The sequence below is a fragment of the Pan troglodytes genome, chromosome 4 (genome assembly GCF_028858775.2).
Source record: "Pan troglodytes isolate AG18354 chromosome 4, NHGRI_mPanTro3-v2.0_pri, whole genome shotgun sequence".
NCBI classification, from domain to species: Eukaryota; Metazoa; Chordata; class Mammalia; order Primates; family Hominidae; genus Pan; species Pan troglodytes.
Window position 1 is genome coordinate 137,158,989 of NC_072402.2, and position 7,276 is coordinate 137,166,264.

Genomic DNA, 7,276 nt, shown 5'->3' on the forward strand with positions numbered 1-7,276 from the left:
AGCTAATTTTTGTATTTTTGGTAGAGACGGGATTTCACCATGTTGGCCAAGATGGCCTCAATCTCCTGACCTTGTGATCTGCCCGCCTCAGCCTCCCAAAGTGGTGAGATTACAGGCGTGAGCCACCACACCCGGCCTCAATTATCAGTTTTTAAATTGAGGAATCCTTAAGGCTTAATGTGCAGATGTCTCTGGAATCTTCTATTGAGGAGTGGGAGCGGGGAGGAAGGCATAGCAGGGAAGGCACTAGCACCTCACCCTTCTTCAATCAAAGAAGCTCTGCTTTTTTCTGTTTTGTATTTTGTGGTCTACTAAAGGAAAGAAAACCTACATGTTTGAAAACTACCAAACCAGTTGACCACTAAAGGCTTGTGTCATTTGTAATATCAATTTCTCCTGGAGCACTTAAAGTCAGTGTTCTTCCCTCATCCCCACCCCCATAAGCACTGAGAAAGTAACAGTTGTCTAGAAATTTGGTCATTTTCACTTAATTTAGGAGGAGGAATTTAGCATAGTGGTTAAAAAATCTGCATAGGATTGCCGTAGGATATAATAAGATAATGCTTGCAAAGCTTTTAGCACCTCATCTGGCATGTAGTATGTGTTTAATAAATGCTGACCACTGTTACAGACTGGCTCAGAGGAAGAGAAACCATTTTTTATAGTTTGACATTGTAAATTAGGAGCAAAGGGGTGTATATGGGGTATATCATAAGGTCCTGGATATAACTAACTGGACCCCATTCCTGTCTATCTGGCAATCATTACCTGCAAATAAGACAAGAAGCAAAACACTACCAAAAAGGGCTGGGAAGCTGCTTGTCCATGCACCCTCACCCCTGAATCCAGCCACTAAAACTGGTGATTTTCTCCCTTTCAGAAACAGAAGAAGATGGCAAAAGTGAACTAGTATGAGAAGGTTTTGGGTCATCCTAAATCCAATGAATTATGGATGTCCTTAAACTTGAGAGGCAAAGGAGGCCCCAGAACCATGAGATGAGTCAAAAGCTCAGCTCTAGGACACTGGACCTATGACCAGCTAACTAATCCACGGAGCAGTGTACTCACAGAAAGCTGGATCCTGAAGGTCCTTCTTGTGCTCTGCAGCTGAGGGACCTGATCAGGGACATCCATCAGGTGGTTGAATATAAAAAGGAAGTTCTTCTGGTTTGGGGAGGCTAGACCGCCTGCTCTAGAAGATGGACAGCTGAGGGTGGGATGGACCTTGGTGTCCAGGGGCACAGGGAAAAGGTCTGGAGGTACTACCTGGAGATGTTAGAATACCATGAAGTCAGAGGTGTTTGGCTGAGAGTGGGCTGTTAGAGCACTGTAGGGGTTAACTGGATTGAGAGGAGCAACTATGAATTATGAGACTATCTAGGAGCAGAGCCTAGGTTCAAGAGTATTGGACAAGATTTGGGAAGCTGGGGCCTCTTCCCAAATCTTAGCTGCTGTCTGGTAGCTAAGCATCCTCTCTCCTCATGCTCTGAAACCTTACATCCCCTTCTTTTCCAGACTTCTTTTCATTTACTTCTAGAACAGTAACAAAAATGGTTTAGCATTATGACCTTCTCAAATATTGCCAAGTATCCACATGTATTCTTCAGTTTGTTTACACCTCAACTAACACTTCTGGATGAATTTTTTTTTATGATCGCATCACTTGGACTAACGCGAAACTCTAAAGCTCAAAATTAAGAATACTTCTGTGCCAGTTTTTGCTTAAACTCATCAACTAGTCAGCAAAAATAATCCTCACTGTAAAGTTCAATTTCTGTGTTTTGTAAAAGAGGAAGCTGTGGGCCCAAAGAGTATAGGATGGAGATGCCAGTTGAAAAGGACCCGCAGGAAAAGTGAGAGGGTAACTGGGAAGGAGATAAGGGAAGAGAAATTGGGGTCTCCAAGGCAGTTCTCAAAGAGAAGGAGGTAGATGTGGAAAGAAGTTTGACGAAGAGAGAAAGGAGGACATCCACAAACCCAGGAAAAGACTGGTGGACAGAATCACACAGTGTTTTCCAGCACATTCAAATTTAATAGAGTAGTACTAGCTGGGCTTGGGGAAATTGTGTGCCAGAACTAGGTCAGGGGGGCCTGCAATGATCCTTCATCTGCTAAACCATTTTACCTTAGGGCCAGCCTCAGATTTCTCTCAGTTTTCTCCACTTACTTTATTTTTTTGAGACAGGGTCTTATTCTGTTACGCGGGCTGGAGTGCAGTGGCGCTATCACAACTCACTGTAGCCTTGATCTCTTGGGCTCAAGCGATCCTCCCACCTCAGCCTCCTGAGTAGCTGGGACCACAGGCACATGCCACTATGCCCACTATGCCTGGCTCTTTTTTTTTTTTTTTTTTTTTTTTTTTTTTTAAGATATGGGATCTCACTATGTTACCCAGGCTGGTCTGGAACTCCTGGGTTCAAGCAATCCTGCCCCCGGGGACTTCCCAAGTGTTGGGATTACAGGCGCCTCCACTTACTTACATGTTGAACTGTAATGGATTCTTGCTGGCGATACTGAGGTTTGTCCTGTGCCCTATATGATTGAGATGCTGCCCCATCCAGCCCTAGAAGAAAGAAGCTGAGTAAATGATCCTCCTGTCCCACTGGGCCTGTGTGTCTGTGCCGGTTTATTGGTTGCCCTCCCATAGGATGAGGGAAAAAATGAGAGAAGGACATTCTGCAGCTAGCCCCCAATCCCCGCCACCTGTTCCTGTTTAAGGACCGTGTAGTCCTGTGTGAGAAAAGGGAGGAAGTCATCTTGTAAACAATCATCATCCTGTTGTCTAGACATGAAGGAAGAGATAGGGTTTCAAGGAAGCTGCAAGGGCTGCAGAAGGCTGCACTCAGATTTCCTGTCAGAGGTGGGGTCTTGGATTTGCATAAATAGTAGGCTCCTCAGGAGAAACCTCTCTATTAGAGTTTGCTCCAGAGCAGAATTCAGCATTTAATTCATCCTCAACCCCTTCCCAAAGGATAGAGTTACTTAGCAACAGGAAAATCCACATGGCTTATGTGGTACTGCGGTGTCAGTGTCAGGGTAAAAGCCTTTCAATCTCAAAGATTATTAATACCAGTTGTCTCCCTCTTCCCCCACATATAAATACCTTATGACTAACAGCTTATATATGCAGGTCATTGCCCAGAGTCAGAGGAAAATGTGTGGTTTTATAATGAAGATGTCAGCTGAGTTACCTAGAATGAAGCCCCATGTCCTTGACCTGATTAGTCCAGTATGATGAGCAGCTGTACTGAGTGCCCATGGCAGGCAGAATAACAACAGCACAAACAGAATCCTAGACATTGTTATGTCACCTGAAGGGTTCCATCCCAATGGTGGATGTTGGACCAGAAGTGGCTACTAAGTCATGTGCTGTTGGCTGTGAGATTTGAATCAAATATATATGAATTATTTAAAAAATACTAGCCAAGGCCGGGCGTGGTGGCTCACACCTGTAATCCCACAACTTTGGAAGGCTGAGGTGGCCGGATCACCTGAGGTCAGGAGTTCGAGACCAGCCTGCCCAATATGGTGAAATCCCATTTTTTGTACTAAAAATACAAAATTAGCCAGGCGTGGTGGCGGGCACCTGTAATCCCAGCTACTCAGGAGGCTGAGGCAGGAGAATCACTTGAACCTGGGAGGCAGAGGTTGCAGTGAGTGGAGATCGTGCCATTGCACTCCAGCCTGGCCAACAAGTGTGAAACTCCATCTCAAAAAAAAAAACAAACAAAAAACAAACAACTAACCAGGTGTGATGGCTCACACCTATAATCCCAGCACTTTGGGAGGCTGAGGGGGGAGGATGTCTTGAGCCCAGTAGTTTGTAACCAGCCTGAGCAACGTAGCAGGACCTCATTTCTACAAAAAATTTAAATAAATTAGCCGGTTGTGGTGGCACATGTCTATAGTCCCAGCTACTTGGGAGGCTGAGGCAGAAGGATCATTTGAGCCCAGGAGTTTGATGTTGCAGTGAGCTATGATTGTGCCATGCCACTGCACTCCAGCCTGGGAGGCAGAGCCAGACCCTGTCTTCCCTCCCCTCAAAAAATACTGCAGTATTGCTTTCGTAGGTTAGGTACCCCACAAAATAGACTCTGAGATGCTGAGATTTGCATACTAAAGGTTTCTTAGTGAGCACCCCTGGAACAACAGCTATGAGGAGTAAGGGAAGTAGGAATGGGGGCAAAGGAATTGAGGCAAGGGGTCCAGGTCTTCATCCCCACTCTTAGCCCCCATCAGCCAATCATCAACCAGCCGTGAGTCCTCAGCAGCCAACAATCCCACAGCTGGGGAACAAGCGCCTTGATCCTGAAGTGGGACCTGGGTGCTGGTGCCCTACTCCAAGCTGTCTGCTACAATTGCTCACTTCCCAAGTATCTCCATGTTTATTATCCCATTTTACCTAGCCACTAGCCTGTGAGGTAGCCAGGGCCAGATAGGGCGCATTCTTCCCTGTTAATACACAGGAGAAATGGAACTCCTGAGAATGTGAAAGGCTTGTCCAGAGCTGCCTGCGACTTGTCTCTGGCTCTCACCCAGAGTGATCTCTACTTAGCACATTGTATTCATTTTTTCCTATGTCCAGAGTCTATAGAACTGTGGAATGTAAGAATGAGAAAAGATAGTGAAGGCCAAGTCGTCCAGCCAGCTCACTTTAAAACCCGCCAGGCATGGTGGCTCATGCCTGTAATCCTAGCACTTTGGGAAGTCAGGGCAAGAGGATCACTTGAGCTCAGGAGTTTGAGACTGGCCTGGCCAACACGGCAAGAGCTTGTCTCTACAAAAAATTTAAAAAAATTAGCTAGGTGCAGTGGCTCATGCCAAGAGTCCCAGTTACTTAGGAGGCTGAGGTAGGATTGGTTGAGCTCAGGAACTCAAGGCTGCAGTGAGCCATGATTGTACCACTGCACTCCAGCAGTGGTACAAAAAAAAAAAAAAAGTAAAGATATAAGAGAACAGGCTTGGAGGAGGGGGACAATTGCACCCAAAGTCTGTGGCAGAGCCCAATCTTATGATCAGATTTCCTTCATCCAAGAGCCAGTTTAGATTACCTAGGAAGTGCTGGGCACAGTGTGTCATGCAGGAGCTACAGACATGGGCAGGTTACAGGCCCTGTCCTAGGGGATTTTAGAATACAGTAAGTTCTCTTCTCTTCTCCTTTTCTTTTTTTCCTTCCTTCCTTCCTTCCCTTCCTCCCTTCCTCCCTTCCTCCCTCCCTTCCTCCCTTTTCTTTCTTTCCCTCTCTTTATTTCCTTCTTTCTTTCTTTTTCTTTCTTTCTTTCTTCTTTCTTCTTTCTTTCTCTCTCTCTCTCTCTCGCTTTCTTTCTTTCTTTCTTTTCTCTTCCTTTGTTTTCTTTCTTTCACGTCTTACCCTGTCACCCAGGCTGGAGGAGAGTGGTGCAATCAACCATGGCTCACTGCAGCCTCTACCTCCCAGAAGCAAGTGATCCCCAGCCTCCTGAGTAGCTGGGACCACAGGTATGTGCCACCACACCCTGCTAATTTTTGTATTTTTTTGTACAGACAAGGGCTTGCCATGTTGCCCAGCCTGGTTGATATGGTTTGGTTCTGTGTCTCCACCAAAATCTCATCTTGAATTGTAATCCCCATAACCCCCAAATGTCGAGGGAGGGATCAGGTGGGTGGTGATTGGATAAAGGGAGTGGTTTCCTCCATGCTGTTCTCATGGTAGTGAGTGAGTTCTCACGAGATCTGATAGTTTTATACGGCAGTTTTTCCTGATCTTGCTCACTCTCTCTCCTGTTGCCTTGTGAAGAAGGTGCCTGCTTCCCCTTCCATCATGATTGTAAGTTTCCTGAGGCCTCCCCAGCCATGCGGAACTGAGTCTACTAAACCTCTTTCCTTATAATTACCCAGTATTTCTTTATAGCAGTGTGAAAATGGTCTAATACACTTGTCTTGAACTCCTGCCTCAAGCGATCCTCCTGAACCTTGGCCTCCCAGAGTGCTGGGATTACAGGCATGTGCCACTATGCCCTGCTCACTCGGTTTCTACAGTCTCATTTTAATAATTTTAATGAGACAGAGGGGATGAAACTTGTTGTTCTAGCCTGTCTCTCTCATCGCCTTGAGAAGTCTGAATCAGGAAAAAATAGCATATTGTTGCTTCAGAATGAGTAAGCTGTGTTCTCCCTATGTTCCAAATTGCCAATTAAGTTAAATACTCCCGAAAGACACACATGGATGACTCCTCCCTTGATTTTCCCCAAGATTCATTTCCAGACTAGGGTCATGGTAAACATGACTAAGACTAAGAAAGCAGACACCTCCTTTCTTTTCCTCCTTCTCTTTAAATGACTTTCCAGTATTTCTACAATCTTTCATTCTATATTTGGACACAAGATAACTGTTGTATGGGGTAAAGTGGGTGGGGTTTGTGTTGATGAAGTCACAGACCTATCTTCACCGCAAACCTTCCCAGGGTTCATCCCATAGCTAAGACCAAAGTGATGCATGTCTACCCGGGGGCAGGCAGAGGACATTTGCCCTTTTCTCATTCACCTCTCCCCAAGAGGTGACTTAGGAACTTCCCTAAGAAGTTTCCTAGTCAAAACTTCTTTCTTGATGACGACTGGTCACTGTTTACAGCCCCTTGTTTCTCTCCTCTATTGGAGTGGTTAGTCAGTCGCCTCAACCCTACTAATAAAAATAAACCAGGTGATACTCTGGTTTCTCTTCAGATCATATAAATCTTTCACCTTTTACTAAAGATTCCTGTGGAGAGTTTTTGAGTTTTTAGCTAATTTTTTGAGCCTTTGCTTTAGCAAGGCTAGTATAAAGAAGAAGAAGAAGGGGGAAAAAAAACCCCAAAAACAATGACTGGGTGTGGTGGGTCACACCTGTAATCCCAGCAGTTTGGGAGGCTGAGGCGGGTGGATCACTTGAGGTCAGGAGTTCGAGACCAGCATGACCAACATGGTAAAACCCTGTCACTACTAAAAAAATACAAAAATTAGCCAGGCATGATGGCACACGCCTGTAGCTCCAGCTATTTAGGAGGCTGAACCAGGAGAACCACTTGAACCCTCGGGAGGTAGAGGTTGTGGTGAGCCAAGATCACGCCACTGCACTCCAGCCTGGGAGACAGAGTGAGACTCCATCTCAAGAAAAAAACAAAAGCAACAACAACAAAACCCAGGTGAACTTGATAAAACCTGACACAAAGTCCCTTCTATCGACCATCCAAGTTTCTCAGAGAGCTGCCCATAGGGGCAGAAACCTGCATGTATGTCTGGTCTAGGAAACAAGGCCCAAA

General features: G+C 45.5%; 1 protein-coding gene and 1 non-coding gene across 11 annotated transcripts in view; one reads left to right on the forward strand and one right to left on the reverse strand.

Moving 5' to 3' along the window:
* Positions 1-3,293, reverse strand: part of DNAJC18 (DnaJ heat shock protein family (Hsp40) member C18) — a 32,862-nt gene extending 29,569 nt beyond the window's left edge. The window contains exons 1-3 of one of the 10 annotated variants that reach the window (XM_054685211.2): positions 3,192-3,293; positions 2,481-2,563; positions 1,069-1,266 (exon numbers count right to left, since the gene is read on the reverse strand). The gene's annotated coding sequence lies outside the window, so the exon portion shown is untranslated. Of the gene's footprint in view, positions 1-1,068; positions 1,267-2,476; positions 2,564-3,103 lie in introns of all 10 variants that reach the window. The other 9 variants (XM_016953912.3, XM_016953909.3, XM_054685214.2 and 6 more) reach the window with 9 other exon arrangements.
* A 3,388-nt stretch (positions 3,294-6,681) lies between these two features.
* LOC112209401 (U5 spliceosomal RNA) lies at positions 6,682-6,792 on the forward strand. The gene has a single exon (XR_002944129.1). It is a non-coding gene; the product is annotated as a U5 spliceosomal RNA (small nuclear RNA).
* The last annotated feature ends 484 nt before the right edge of the window (positions 6,793-7,276 follow it).